Source organism: Phyllobates terribilis, unplaced genomic scaffold (genome assembly GCF_046119375.1).
Source record: "Phyllobates terribilis strain yellow unplaced genomic scaffold, ASM4611937v1 Scaffold_4__5_contigs__length_816908805, whole genome shotgun sequence".
Taxonomy (NCBI): domain Eukaryota; kingdom Metazoa; phylum Chordata; class Amphibia; order Anura; family Dendrobatidae; genus Phyllobates; species Phyllobates terribilis.
The window spans coordinates 384211526-384227967 of NW_027362764.1; positions in this window are offsets into that span (position 1 = coordinate 384211526).

Genomic DNA, 16442 nt, shown 5'->3' on the forward strand with positions numbered 1-16442 from the left:
AGAAGAATAACTTAATATAACAGGGATTTATGTAAGCTGCAGGCTTGGGCTAAAAAATGGAAATTTGAAGTTTAATGTAGATAAATGTAATGTAATGTACTTGGACTGAGGAAATTAAATGTATAATTATGTACTAAATTTTAGAACATTCAGTAAATCTGTCACTGTAAAACACTTGGGCATATGGGTTGACAGCAAAATGAACTGAAGTGACCAGTGCCAGGCAGCTGCTGCAAAGGCAAATAATTGCATGCATTAACCCCTTAATGACCTTGCGATTTTCCGTTATTCATTTTTGCTCCCCTTCTTCCCGGAGCCATAACTTTTTTTTATTATTCAGACAATATGGCTATGTGAGGGCTTATTTTTAGCGTGACAAATTGTACTTTTGAACAACATCACAGGTTTTACCATATCGTGTACTGGAAAACGGGAAAAAAATTCCAAGTGCGGTGAAATTGCAAAAAAATGCAATTCCACAGTTGTTTTTTTTTACCATGTTCACTGAATGCTAAAACTGACCTGCTATTATTATTCTCCAGGTTATTACGAGTCCGTAGACACCAAACATGTATAGGATGCTTAAAAAAGAAAAAAAAAATGCCGCCATTTTACGAGACTCGTAGCGTCTCCATTTTTCGGGATCTGGGGAAGGGTGATGATTTATTTTTTGCATGTCGAGCAGACGTTTTTATTGATACTATTTTGGGGTAGATCCTATGTTTTGATCGCCCGTTATTGCAATGTTGCGACGACCAAAAGACCAAAACAACGTAATTGTTGCTTTTAGAATTTTTTTCTCGTTACACCGTTTACCGATTGGATTAATTCTTTTTTTATATTGATAGATTCTGAACGCGGCAATACCAAATATGTGTATGTGGGTTTATTTATTTTTATTTTGAATAGGGCGAAAGGGGAGTGATTTAAACTTCTATTTTATTTCATTTTTTCAATATTTTTAAAAACACTTTTTTACACTTTTTGCAGCGCTTGTCCGATCGTCTCTGCTGTGTACAGGCGACGAGCAGATCGCCTGTATGCAGCAGATGTGCTCACTTGCTATGAGCGCTGGACACTGGGCGGCGCTCATAGCAATCGGGACATGACAACCACAGAGGTCTGCTGCAGACTAGGGGTTGTCATGCCAACCCATCGGTGACCCGCGATCATGTGACAGGGTCACCGATGGTCGGGGCTAATGCCGCGCTTCCGGCTCGGCGATGTTAAATGCCGCTGTCAGAGATTGACTGCAGTATTTAACTGGTTAACAGCCACGGGTGGATCGCGATTCCACCCACGGCTGTTGCGGGCACATGTCAGCTGTATAAATCAGCTGACATGTGTCCGGTTCAGTGCGGGCTCAGAGCTGGAGCCCGCACTGAACCGGGGGTGATGACCTGGGGCATACCTTGGGCTATGTTCACATGTAGCGTTTGTAGCGTTTTTGATTCGTTTTTGCATTGCTTTCAACCAAGACAAATGCATTCACTGGGAAATCTCATTTTAACATTTTACAACCTTATTTGGCCATGTGGTGTTTGACACATCATCAGACACATGCATACAGTGCTGAAAAGACATGGGAACAGCATGGGGAAGACCTCTGGAAGCATCTGACTCCCAAATCACTGCCTAAAAGTGTGCCCATCATAAGTAATCCTTGGCGCATGCAAAGATGCCTCCCGCCATGCACCTGTCATGGCAGTCTTGCAACAATCACCGTCCACGTCCTTGTCCCAGTGCAGCTTTCAGTTCTCCCTACCCCATTCCTTGCAATGCAAGCGCAAGTATGCAGCCAGCCACCCACCCACCCACAGGCTGCAATAATATCTGCCAAATTTTTGACAGCTGCTTTCACTTGAAATGTGGCCTTTTAGGCTCGTGGAGGCAGAAGCTTTGCATGCCGGCGGCGGCTGGGTGTCTATACTCTGTCCCCAGCCGCCACTATTTCTCCCGGTATCGTCTCCGCCTTCCACAAGCACTGGTCCCACAACATTACCGTGTCCTCCCCAGTGCACTTACTGGGAAGGACCGCCTAACCACAAACACGTGGACAGGTGAATGTGGCCAGGGACGGTACGGAGCCAGTCCACAGCTTTTTTTTTTTGCTGAGAGTTGTATTTCACCACAGCCATATTCTTTAGCTCTGTGAAAGGACTTGTATAGAGGGAAACCGTATCTACTCTGGGTGTCATTTCTCCCAGGAAGTCCTCTACACTGTGTGCAGAATTATTAGGCAAGTTGTATTTTAGAGGATTATTTTTATTATTGATCAACAACTATGTTCTCAGTCAACCCAAAAGACTCAGAAATATCCAAGCTTAATATTTTTGGAAGTTGGAGTGGGGTTTTTTTTAGATTTGGCTATCTTAGGAGGATATCTGTTTGTGCAGGTAGCTATTACTGTGCAGAATTATTAGGCAACTTAATAAAAACCAAATATAATCCCGTCTCACTTGTTTATTTTCACCAGGTAAACCAATATCGGTGTACAAAATTTAGAAATAAACATTTCTGACATGCAAAAACAAAAAACAAAAAAATTAGTGATCAATATAGCCACCTTTCTTTATGATGACACTCAACAGCCTTCCATCCATAGATTCTGTCAGTTGCTTGATCTGTTTTCGATCAACATTGCGTGCAGAAGCCACCACAGCCTCCCAGATACTGTTCCGAGAGGTGTACTGTTTTCCCTCCCTGTAGAGCTCACATTTTATGATGGACCACAGGTTCTCTATGAGGTTCAGATCAGGTGAACAAGGGGGCCATGTCATTATTTTTTCTTCTTTTAGACCTTTACTGGCCAGCCACGCCGTGGAGTAGTTGGATGCATGTGATGGAGCATTGTCCTGCATGAAAATCATGTTTTTCTTGAACGATACCGACTTCTTCCTGTACCACTGCTTGAAGAAGTTGCCTTCCAGAAACTGGCAGTAGGTCTGGGAGTTGAGCTTCACTCCATCCTCAACCCGAAAAGGTCCCACAAGTTCATCTTTGATGATACCAGCCCATACCAGTACCCCACCTCCACCTTTCTGGCGTCTGAGTCGGAGTGGAGCTCTCTGCACTTTAATGATCCAGCCTCTGGCCCATTCATCTGGCCCATCAAGAGTCATTCTCATTTCATCAGTCCATAAAACCTTTGAAAAATCAGTCTTAAGGAATTTCTTGGCCCATTCTTGATGTTTTATCTTATGTTTCTTGGCCAAGGTAAGGAAGGCTGAAAAACCACCACCTTTGAACATGTCCCTGAGTATCGCACACCTTGTGCTTTTTGATACTCCAGTAACGTTCCAGCTCTGGTGGCAAATGGCATCTTGGCAGCTTCACGCTTGATTTTCCTCAATTCATGGGCAGTTATTTTGTGACTTTTTTGGCCAACACGCTTCTTGCGACCCTGTTGGCTATTTGCCATGAAACGCTTGATTGTTTAGTGATCACGCTTCAAAAGTTTGGAAATTTCAAGACTTCTGCATCCCTCTACAAGACATCTCACAATTTTGGACTTTTCAGAGCCCGTCAAATCTCTCTTCTGACCCATTTTGCCAAAGGAAAGGAAGTTGCCTAATAATTAAGCACACCTTCTATAGGGTGTTGATGTCATTAGTCAACACCCCTCCTCATTACAGAGATGCACATCACCAGATTTACTTAATTGGTAGTTGGCTCTCAAGCCTATGCAGCTTGGAGAAGGACAACATGTATAAAAAGTATCATTTGATCAAAATACTCATTTGCCTAATAATTCTGCACACAGTGTAATGCAGCTTGTTGCAGAAGCAATGGCAGCCCGTCCAACATCAACTCGCACTTGTCGGTGGTGCTTTGACACACAAACATCTTTCTTTGCGCATTTAATTTCATGACTATAGAGTTGGGCAATGGCCTGATCTACAATACTGTCTGAGAAATAACATGCATAAGCACATCCGATCCACATTAAAAAAAAATGGCAGGGATGGACGGACCCACTAGAAAACCGGAGACTCCTCCGGTGGGCCCTGGCTTCTCCTTCAGGAGAGTTCATAGTGCTGAGGTGAGGCCATGATGATGATGGATACCACTATCTGCTTAGTTTTCTGTTACTTGGAATGCAAGCGCAAGTATGCAGCCACCCACCCGCCCACTTACCCACAGGCCGCAATATTAAACTGCCAGATTTCTGGCCAGCTGCTTGCACTTGAAATGTAGCCTTTTAGGCTCGTGGAGGCGGAAGCTTTTCACAACCTCATGCCTCGTGTCCATACTCGGTCCCTAGCCGTCACTATTTCTCCCGGTGTTGTCTCCACCTTCTACAAGCGCGGGTCCCTGAACATTACTGCTGGTACTTTTCTGTGGGAATTTGCTTGCCTCCTACCAGCCTGGAATATTTCCAGTAAACTATGGTACGACGCCATGGTATTAGCACTGCCCCCAGTACCAGTAGCGAAGCCATCCCGAATTTCCTTCTGAGGAATTTTATTTGGTAGACTGAGTGGCTGCCCAAATACATTAGTTTCTCACAAAGGAGCTGAAGATAGAGTGGCCGTAGGTGCAAGTTTCTCCAGCCTGTTAGATATTAGAGGGTGAACGGCAGCACATTGGATCAGTGGTTAGCACTAAAGCCTTGCAGCGCTGGGATCCTGGGTTCAAATCCCAGCAAGGACAACATCTGGAAGGATTTTGTATGTTCTTCCCGTGTTTGTGTGTGTTTCCTCCTCAGTAAAAAAGCAGCCATAGAGTGTCCAGGAACCTTGCCACACACTTTTCTTAGCCAGGACTGCTTCTCAGCAGGGTTGGATGGTCCCACCAGAGAATCCTCTGGTGTGCCCTGGCTTCTACCTCAGGAGAGTTCATGATAGAGCTAACTTTGCAGCTGCTATGGGGCTCTTGAGCGGGGGAGAAAGGTGAGCCCTCAGAATAAAATCGTCTGGTGGGCACAATGTTTTTCAATCTGAAACAGCTTCTCAGTGGGAGTTGTATTTCACCACAGGCATATTTTTTAGCTTGGTGAAAGGACTGGAATATCGGGAAACCATATCTACTCCGGCTGTCATTTCTCCGTCACCAGGTTCCGCCCATTGTCACACACGACCATGCCTGGCTGTATGTTCAGCGGTGAGAGCCACAGATCAGGCTGCTGTGTTACAGCTTTCAACAACTCTGCAGCGCTGGGGGGTGTGTCAGCTAAGCATTAACCCCTTTCCAACCCTTGCCGTATTAGTACGCACATTTGCGTACCCCCGGTTCAGTGAGGGCTGCTGCGCTGAGCCCTCACTGAACCGAGCACATGTCAGCTGATTCTTACAGCTGACATGTGCCCGCAACAGCCGCGGGTGGAATCGCGATCCACCCGCGGCTGTTAACATGTTAAATGCCGCTGTCAATCTCCGACGGCGGCATTTAACGTGCGCTTCCGGGTTGTGCGTCATAAGCCCCGCCCATCGGCGACCCCGTCACGTGATCGCGGGTCACCGATGGGTGGGCATGACAACCCAGGGTCTGCAGCAGACGCCTGTGGTTGTCATGATCTCGTCGCTATGAGCGCCACCTAGTGGTCGGCGCTCATAGCACAGGACCATTTCTGCTATATGCAGGGGATCTGCTGATACCCTGTATGTAGCAGAGACGATCAGACAACTGCTGCTTCTAGTCTCCTATGGAGACTATTGAAGCATGCAGTAAGTGAAAAAAAAAATGTTTTTAAAAATATAAAAAAAATATAAAAGTTTAAATCACCCCCCTTTCGCCCCATTCAAAATAAAATATAAAAAAAAAAAACCCACATACCAAATAAGTGTATCGCCGCGTTCAGAATCGCCCGATCTATCAATATAAAAAGAGAATTAATCCGATCGGTAAACGGTGTAACGAGAAAAAAATTCTAAACACTAGAATTATGTTTTTTGGTCGCCGCAAAATTGCAATAAAATGCAATAACGGGCGATAAAAACATCGGATCTACCCCAAAATGTTATCAATAAAAACATCAGCCCGGCGCGCAAAAAATAAGCCCTCACCCAGCCCCAGATCACGAAAAATGGAGACGCTACAGGACTCGGAAAATGGCACTATTTTTTTTTAGTTTTTTTTACCAAATTTTGGAATTTTTTTTCACCACTTAAATATAAAATAACCTATACATGTTTGGTGTCTACGAACTCGTAATGACCTGGAGAATAAGAATGGCAGGTCAGTTTTAGCATTCAGTGAACGTGGTAAAAAAAATAAATAAAAAACAACTGTGGTATTGCACTTTTTTTGCAATTTTACCGCACTTGGAATTTTTTTCCCGTACACGATATGGTAAAACTAGTAATGGCGTTGAAAAGTACAACTTGTCCCGCAAAAAATAAGCCCTCACACGGCCATATTGTCCAAAAAATAAAAACGCTATGACTCTGGGAACAAGGGGAGCAAAAGACGAAAAAGCAAAAACGACAAAACCCAAGGTTGCGAAGGGGTTAAGCATGTTATCTTCAGCACAGCCTGTTGCCTCTTGGCCAAGGCAGTGCTGCAGTGCTGTCAGCTTGTGACTGATGTGGTCATTTTGGAGATGGAGGAGGAGGTGCAGGAGCTGAACAATGTGATTACATTGAGTTTACATTGGCGAGGCTGTTTTTATACTAAAGAAAGATCCTATTGTTTTGTTTTTTTTGCGTTATTTTTTTAAGACAAATGCATTCACAAGGAAATGTCATTTTAACATCTTACAACCTTATCTGGCAATGTGGTGTGTGACACATCATCACACACATCCTGTTTCATTTATGATGGAGGGACTCTGAAAGTCACAAAGCCTATTTTTATAGGGCCATCAGGCGGCCCTTACTATTCTTAAAAGGCCAGCAGTCGGCCCTCGCTATTGTTGAGAGCCATCAGCCGGCTATGCTTTGTTGTTCCCATTATTAACAAGTGGGTCTCCTATACGGTTATTGTGTATGCAGTGACTGCAAGGGCTGCCAAAAATTCGGACGCAGCCCAATACCCCTTTGAAGAGACAAAGAGGAGGGTCTCAGTAAAAAAAATGTTTCCATTATAAAGGAGCGGGTCTCCTAAAGTGGAAATGCCCATGCTGTGACTCCAAGGGCTTCCAAAATTTGGGAAAAACTACACTAAAAATTTAAAGACACACAGAGCAGGGCCACAGTAACAAGTACGACATGTTCCCATTAGAAAGGAGAGGGTCTGCTATACAGTTATAGGGTATGCAGTGAGTCCAATGGCTGACCAATTTTAGGAAAAACTCCTCTAAGAATTTAAAGACACATAGAGCAGGGCCACAGTAACGACAAATTCCCATTAGAAAGGAGAGGGTATCCCAAAGTGTTGGCCTATGCAGTGAATGCAAGGGCTGAAAAAAAAATTGGGAGGCACTCCAATGCCCCTTGGAAGAGACTTAGAGGGCCTCATAAAAAAAATGTTCCCATTAGAAAGGAGCGGGCCTCCTATACTTGTAATGCCCATGCACTAAGTGTACGGGCTGACAAACATTTACCCCTGGGGGGGTATACATGTACATACTGTATACATTTTTTCTTTTATGGGCATCATAAACACACTTTAAAAAAATTATGTGGGTGCTGCATCACGGACCACAGTCACCCTGGTGATATGGTTGTGGAGGATGAGCAGAAGGAGGAGGACAAGAGCAAATAGCCAAAATCAGGAAGTGTATACCCATGTGTGGGTGTGAAGAGGTGCAAGGGAATACACCTTCCAAAAAAAGACACTGGATTTGAGTTTGTTACACTGCTATCATTCGGTGGTGTTGAGAAGTCTGGCCCAATACAGCCCTTGTTCATTTTTATAAGAGTCAGCCTGTCAGCATTTTCAGTTGACAGGTGGATGTGCTTATCAGTTATAATTCCACCAGCGGCACTAAAAACGCGCTCTGATAAAACGCTAGCAGCAGGGCAGGCCAGGACCTCCAAGGCATAGAGAGCCAGTTCATTCTACGTATCCAGCTTGGATACCCAATAATTATAAGGCACAGAGGAATCACGGAAGACGTTGGTACGATCGGCAAGGTACTCTTTCAGCATCTTCCCAAACTTTGCACTCCTTGTGACCTTGTACCCCGCACCTCAGGGCGTGTACGATGGGAGGGTCTGAGAAAACTGTCCCAGAACTTTGACAGTGTTGCTGGATTGGAGTTGTGTCTCTCTCGCCTGTAGTCCTTGGTTGTCCAACGGACTGTGACCTCTGCCGCCAGCTTTTTCAATGGGAATTTTTTTAATAGCTCCGCAACAAGGGCCTTCTGGTCCTGCCCCATTTTTGCAGACCTGTCCGCCTCAGGAATAAGAGATATAAAGTTCTCCTTGTAGCGTGAGTCTAGGAGTGTCACCAACCAGTAATGACTCACCCAAAATTTTGAGAATGCGAGGGTCACGGGAAAGGTAGTAACAGAAACTCAGCCATGCGCGCCAGACTGCTAACAGGCAAGACTTCCGTGTCCTTACCAAGAAGATGACTGACCATGCTCTTCTCCTCCTCCCTGTCCTCAGGCCATCCACGCTGAAAAGATGGCCTGGCAGGTGGTGCAAATGGCCTTTTTGGGGTTATCAACACAGTCTTTAAAAAACAACCAGACTCGGGAAGACCTAACAGTTGTACTGGCAACTTCCGTCGTGTTGGTGTTACGGGGACCTGTTGCCCGCCTTCTGTCTGCGGCCACAACACTGCTTCTTCCTGCCTGTTGTGGTACTTTGCCTCCCTCCCCCTGTGTGCTGCTGTCCTCGCTTTGCATGTCCTCCTGCCAGGTTGGGTCAGTTACTATATCATTCACCACCTTGTCTTCCACCTCCGCACCCTGGTCCTCCTCCTGACTTTCTGGCAATTGTGTCTCATCATCGCCCACTTCTTGTGACACTTTCCCACCGTCGCCTTCGTATGACTGTGGCTGCTCAAATATCCAACCAATAACCTTTTCACACTGCTCTGTGTTCAATAGTGGTGTTCTGCAGTCCCCTATTAATTGGGACTGGAACGTCGAGCAAGAAGATGTGGGTGTTTGTTGTGGCACAATTTCAGCTTGCCCACAGCCTCGGCCTTTGCATGCACCATCACCATCACGTCCAGTTCCCCGTCCCTTGCCACGTGCCTTGCCCATTTTAAATGGAGGACAATATCTTCCAAGCTCACTACAAATGGCTGAATTTGGAGCGAACTTATATGTGATCTGTGTGACGGACAAGCCACAGTTTTAAATACCTGGCCTGTAGGTAACTATTTTTAACAGCATCGACGTCGTGATAATAAGTTCACTGACACACTGCAACAAAATTTCAATGGAGGCCACAAATGTCAATATTTTCAGAGCAATTATATGTGATCCGTGTGACGGACAAACCACAGTTTTAAATAGCTGGCCTGTAGGTAACTATTTTTAACAGCGCCAACCTCGTGTCAATAAGTTTACTGACACACTGCAACAAAATTTCAAAGGAGACCAGAAATGACATTATTTTCAGCGCAAGTATTTGTGATCCGTGTGGACAAACCACAGTTTTAAATAGCTGGCCTGTAGGAAACTAATGGTGTTGAGCGAGCATGCTCCACACTGCTCGGTACTCGCCCGAGCATCTCATTACTCGGGATGTTCGGCGAGCACTGAGAATTTCCGGGTTACTCGGGCGGGAGCTCGGGTCTCCTCCCTGCACGTTTGGCGCTCTTTACAGAGCCAATGAACATGCAGGGATTGCCAGCTAGTCACTGTAATGCCGCAGCCATGTTGTTTGTGGGCATTACAGTGATTGGCTGGCCTCACAGCGTCACCTCGAGTATTTAAAACCGGGCGCCGCCATCTTGGACACAGACGGCTGGGATCAGACAGTGTAGGGAGAGTGCTGCTGAGTTAGGGAGAGATATATAGTGCGAAATATGTAGTGTAGGGTCTCTAAAGCCTGCCAAATCAAACAAACAGTCTTTCTCAGGACTAATATCCATCCCAGATATCAGGCAGGCAGGCAGGCTGTATAGGAGACGCAGTGGTTATACCAGCAAACGCCGCATTACAGTCCTGTGTGCTCCTGTTGGTCAAATTGCAAGACTTATCCCCCGGTCTCAGGGGCCAGGAAAAATCCTTTTTTTTTCCATCTAAATCCTGTATTTTTTTTTCCTCAGTCAGACTGTACAAATACGTGTCTTATTATCCTTTTGGTGGAAGAGGAGATCCCATGTAGCGATGCCCAAATATTTGAACGGCCAGAGGAAGTCGACGCTGGCAATTTGTCACAAGAGGTGGACGGTGACGAGACACAATTGCCACGAAGTGAGGAGGAGGATCGTGGTGCGCAAGTGGAAGAGGAGGAGGTGGTAGATGATCTAGTAACTGACCCAACATGGCAGAAGGACACGCAGAACGAGGCCAGCAGCACACGGGGAGGGAGGCAGAGTACCCCAACAGGCAGGAAGAAGCAGTGTGGTGGCCGCACACAGAAGGCGGGCAACAGTTCCCCATAACACCAACACGAGGGACGTTGCCAGTGCAAACCGGTAGGTCTTCCAGAGCCTGGAATTTTTTTAAAGACTTTGCTGATAACCCCAAAAAGGCCATTTGTACCACCTGCCATGCCAGCATCAGCAGGGGTGACAAAACTATCAGCCTGACCACCACCAGCATGATCAGGCACATGTTAGCAAAGCACCCGACTTTGTGGGGCGAACCCCAAGGTCTACGACCAGGGTCAGCGGGTGTCACCACTGCTTTTTCTGTTGTTGTGCGTGTAACAGAACCCCCTGTTGTGCTTGCAAGGCAATCCCCTGTCCATACTGCATGCAAATATGCGCCCTCCTCTGAGTCTTCACTTGTTATGGCAGTTTCTCAAGAAACAGCATCAACGTCCACGTCCCACCGCAGCGTTCAATTGTCCATATCCCAGAGCTTTGAACGAAAGCGCAAATTCGCAGCCAACGCCCCACAGGCCACAGTCCTAAATTCACACATTTCACGACTGCTTGCGTTGGAAATGCTGCCTTTTAGGCAGGTGGAGACTGAATCCTTCCGCAACCTTATGGCGGTGTGCCATCCCCGCACTACACAAGCACGTGTCCCAAAACATCTGCCATGCCCTCAACAATGCAGTTACTGGAAGAGTCCACCTGACAACGGACACGTGGACAAGTGCTTGTGGCCAGGGATGGTACATCTCCCTGACGGCACACTGGGTAAACATAGTGAAAGCCAGGACCCAGTCGGACCTTGGGACGGAACACATCCTCCCCACACCGAGGATTGCGGGCTCTATGTCAGTCAGAGTTGCTCCCACAGTGTACAGCTCCTGCACATCATCCTCCTCCTCTTCATGTTCAACCTCCATCTCAGATATCACTACATCAGTTACAAGCTGGAAGCACTGCAGTACTGCCTCAGCCAAGCGGCAACAGGCTGTGCTGAAACTCATAAGCTTAGGTGACAAACCTCACACTGCTTGTGAGTTGTGGACAGCTGTGAAAGAGCAGGCAGATCTGTGGCTGAGACCGCTGAACCTACATCCAGGCATGGTCGTGTGTGACAATGGCCGTAACCTGGTGGCGGCTCTGAGGTGCGGCAATATCACATAAGTACCATGCCTGGCTCATGTGCTTAACCTCGTGGTTCAGCGGTTTCTTAAATCGTACCCCAAGTTGCCAGATCTGCTCGTCAAATTATGCCGCCTGTCAGCTCATTTTCGCAAGTCAGCTACAGCTTCCGCCGCCCTTGCTGTGTTGCAGCAGCGTTTGCAGCTTCCGGCACACAGACTGGTGAGTGATGTCCCCACACGTTGGAACTTTACCCTCCACCTGTTGCAAAGGATTTGTGAGCAGAAGAGAGCAGTTGTGGAGTACCAGCTGCAACTAGACCGTCGATATTCAGGTCAGACTCCATGTTACGCTCGCTCCCGGACTGACAGGCATGAGCGTGATTAGTGAACCCACTGTACTATGAGCCGAGGAGTGCCTGGAGGGGCGTAACTAAGTATCAACCCAATCCGACCAAGGTCGCACGGCGGCTCAGTCGACTCCGTGAACCAGGGAGGAACTGAGCAGAGGGACCAGGTGCTACTCCAGGTCAGACCCCGGTCACAGCTGTTGACCCACACCGTGGAATGCAGGAACCGGCAGGTTAGACTGGCATGTAGACAGGTGGGTACTGGCAAACACGGCTGGTATGCAGACGGGTGGATATTGACAGGCACAGCGGGTATGCAGATAGGTGGGCACTGGCAGGCACGGCTGACGTGCAGACAGGTGGGCACAGGCAGGCACGGCTGACATGCAGAGAGGCGGGTACTGGCAGGTAGAAACGCAAGCAGGATAGGGACCAATACAAACTGGAATACAGGAACGGAGCCGCAGGTGCAGTAGACAAGCAGAGCGGAGCAAAACCCGCAGATGCGGTGAGCAAGCAAAGCAGAGCAAAACCGCAGATGCGGTGAACAAGCAAAGCAGAGCAAAACCCGCAGATACGGTGAACAAGCAAAGCAGAGCAAAACCGCAGATGCGGTGAACAAGCAAAGCAGAGCAAAACCCGCAGTTGTGGTAGACAAGCGAAGCAGAGCAAAACCCACAGATGCGGTGAACAAGCAAAGCAGAGCAAAACCGCAGGTGCGGTGAACAAGCAAAGCAGAGCAAAACCCGCAGGGATGCGGTAAACAGGCAAAGCAGAGCAAAACCGCACAAGCGGTAGACAAGCAAAGCAGAGCAAAACCCGCAGATGCGGTGAACAAGCAAAGCAGAGCAAAACCGCAGGTGCGGTGAGCAAGCAGAGCAAAGCAAAACCCACAGATGCGGTAGACAGGACAGGGCTCTGTTCACATGGAACAGACTGGAGAACAAGAAGATAGCTGGAACACAGGAGTTAGATACAGAGGCAGGGAAACAGAACGATCAGAACCAGATACACTCAAAGTACTTGCAATGAAGTAGCAAGTGGACACAAAACTCACAAACAGAAGTACAGAGACAACGAGTTGGAGTAAGGTGCAGGTTCAGATACTGCAGGAAAAGAGAAAGGTACAGAAATAGGGGGTTTAAGTATCCAGTGACTCACAGCAATAGGCTGGGGACGCATTAAGACTGTTCACACAGTAGCTATAAGAAACAAGCAGAAAGCCGCGCCGACGCCCTAAGCAATCAGACAAGAGACATGGACACAGCAGGAACTGAAACAAAGAATGCAGCGTGGACTGACAGGTAAGATTGTGGTCTTGCATGGTGGGAGGTGGTGCACCATGCAAGCACGCCGCCAGGAATGTTACACTCCACACATAAGACCTCAGGAGTGGACTTGGATGTCTGACATATGTACCATCCTGACAAACTTTGAGGAGTCCACCAAGATGGTGAGTGGCTTTGACGCCATTGTAATGCAAATGCCCGGATTGACTGGCATGTGCGTTTAGTGGTTCCACTGTGCCATGAACCGGAGAGTGCCTGGAGGGGAGTAACTAAGTATCTACCCGATCCGACCAAGGTCGCACGACGGCATACGACGCCAGTGCACCAGGGAGGAACCGAGCAGAGGAACCAGGGTCTACTCCAGGTCACACCGGGGAATACAGGAACAGGCAGACTAGAGCGCAGGCTAGGTAGGGTCCAGTACAGACTGGGAGACAAATTCAGAGCCGCAGATGCGGTAAACAGAGTAAAGCGAAACCGCAGGTGCAGTAGACAAGGCTGAGCAGAGCAGAACCGCAGACGCGGTAGACAAGGCTGAGCAGAGCAGAACCGCAGACGCGGTAGACAAGGCTGAGCAGAGCGAAAGACGCAGACGCGGTAGACAGGGCTGAGAAAAGCGAAACCGCAGACGCGGTGGACAGGGCTGAGCAAAGTGAAACCGCAGACGCGGTGGACAGGGCTGAGCAAAGCGAAACCGCAGACGCGATGGACAGGGCTGAGCAAAGCGAAACCGCAGACGCTGTGAACAGGGCTGAGCAAAGCGAAACCGCAGACGCGGTGGACAGGGCTGAGCAAAGCGAAACTGCAGACGCGGTGGACAGGGCAGAGCGGGCAAGAGCCGCCGGAGTGGTGAGCAAGGCAGTGCAGGAGGGACAGGGCTCTGTACACACGGAACAGACAGGAAGGGATAGGCAGAACCAGATACCGACAGGGTACTTGCAGTAAAGTAGCGAGTGGACCACAAACTCCCAAACGGAAGTACAGTGACAGCGAACAGGAGTTAGGTACGAGTTCAGACTCTGCAGAAAAAGGGAAGGTACGGACATAGAGAAAAACAGGAAACAGGCTAGGAGAGTATTCAGACAAGAACAGATACAGCAGCAAGATACAGGAGCGGGTCTAGGTATGCGGCCCCTGGAAGGCGGAAAGAACAGGCTAGGAGCGTGTTCACACAGGCCTGGAAATACAGCCTTCAGGATAGGCAGAAGACAACAGGCTAGAAGATAATACAAACAGGACACAGTTCAGACACGGGAACTGATACCGAAGACAGGAAACATAAACGGGACCTGGCATATCAGTGACCAGAAGCCAACTGACAGAACACAATGCTCAGCCAGGGTTTCTTGGGAGGAGCTGAGTTAAATACCAGATGGCAGACAGCAATAGGCTGAGGACGCACAAGGGGTGTGCCCGCAGCAGGTACAAGAAACAGGAAGTGATCGGGCACCGCCCTTAAGCAGTAGAAACAGAGGCAAACAGACAGCATGGAGGGAAGCCAGGCTAGCAGACTGGACTGGAGATCAAGTGCGCGCTCTTGCACAGTGGGAGATGGACCACTATGCAAGGACACCGCCAGGTATGTTACAGCCATCATTAGCGTCAGCATCCCACTTGTCTGTCTTTTGCAACGCTCTCTGCAGAGAATTAAAGAGGAGGCATTGCAGCCAGAGTATGACGAGATGGATCAAGAAGCCGTAATGGGTGATTACACACAGCCCAGCCTCATCTCATCCCAACGTGCATTGGGGGACAATGAGGGAGAGGAGGAGGAGGAGGAGGAAGAACAGGAGCTGGTATCGTGTGCTGTAGACGGTAGTACCTGTGCAACTGTCATACAGTCGGTTCAGCATGGTTGGCCTGAGGACAGGGGGGAGGAAGAGGAGGAGGAGAGCATGGTCAGTCGTCATCTTGGTGAGGACATCGAAGTCTTGCCCGTTACCAGTCTGGCACGCATGGCTGACATTATGTTACCCTGCCTTAACCGTGACCCTCGCGTTGTCAAAATGTTGGGGGACAGTCATTACTGGTTGGTGACACTTTTAGATCCCCGCTACAAGGAGAACTTTCACTCTCTTATTCCTGAGGTGGAGAGGTCTACAAAAATGTGGCAGTACCAGAAGGCCCTTTCTGCAGAACTGTTAAAAAAATTCCCATCTGAACACGCTAGCGGCAGAGGTCACAGTTCGCTGACCAACCAAGGCGTACAGGCGAGAGAGATGCAACTCCAATCCAGCAGAGGCAGGGGAACACTGTCAACATTCTGGGACAGTTTTCTAAGACTTGCCCAGCTTACAGGCCCTGAGGCGCGGGGTACTCTCACAAGGAGTGGAAAGTTTCAAAAGATGGTGAGGGAGTACCTTGCTGACCGTACCAGCGTCCTCCGTGATTCCTCTGTGCCTTTTAATTATTGGGTATCCAAGCTGGACACTTGGAATGAACTCGCTCTGTACGCCTTGGAGGTCCTGGCCTGCCCTGCCGCTAGCGTGTTATCGGAGCGTGTTTTTAGTGCCACTGGGGGGAATTATAACTGATAAGCGCACTCGCCTGTCAACTGACAACGCTGACAAGCTGACCCTTATCAAAATGAAGAAGGGCTGGATTGGGCCAGACTTCTCATCACCACCAAATGACAGCAGAGTAACATAAAGTCAAATCCACTGTGTTATTTCGGGAGGTGTATTCCCATGTACTGCTTCACACTCACACATGGGTATACGTTTCCTCATTTCGGCAGTATTTTGCTCTTCTTCTTATCCTCAACCTCCACCACCACTATACCACCAGGGTGACCGTGGTCCATGTTGCCAGCATTGCAAGTTCCTCCGTCCTAATTTTAGCAGCTTTTGCTTGGAAGGCATAGACAAAGACTATGGGAGACCCACTCCCCAATAATGGGAATAATGTTTTTAATATGCTGTGCTGCATGGCTCTTGTAAGGGGCATGAAAACCGTCTTGTTAAGCTACTGCAACCTCCACGTCTCTTCCAAGGGACATTAAAACTGTCTTGTTAAGCTACTGCGACTTCCACGTCTCTTCCAAGGGGCATTAAAACAGTCTTGTTAAGCTACTGCGACCTCCACCACTTATCCAAGGGGCGCTAAAACCGTCTTATTAAGCTACTGCGACCTCCACCACTTATCCAAGGGGCATTAAAACTGTCATGTTAAGCTACTGCAACCTCCACCACTTTTCCAAGGGGCACTGATATTGTCTTCTTATTCCACTGCGACCTCCACCATTCTTCCAAGGAGCATTAAAAACGTCTTGTTAAGCTACTGCGACCTCCACGTCT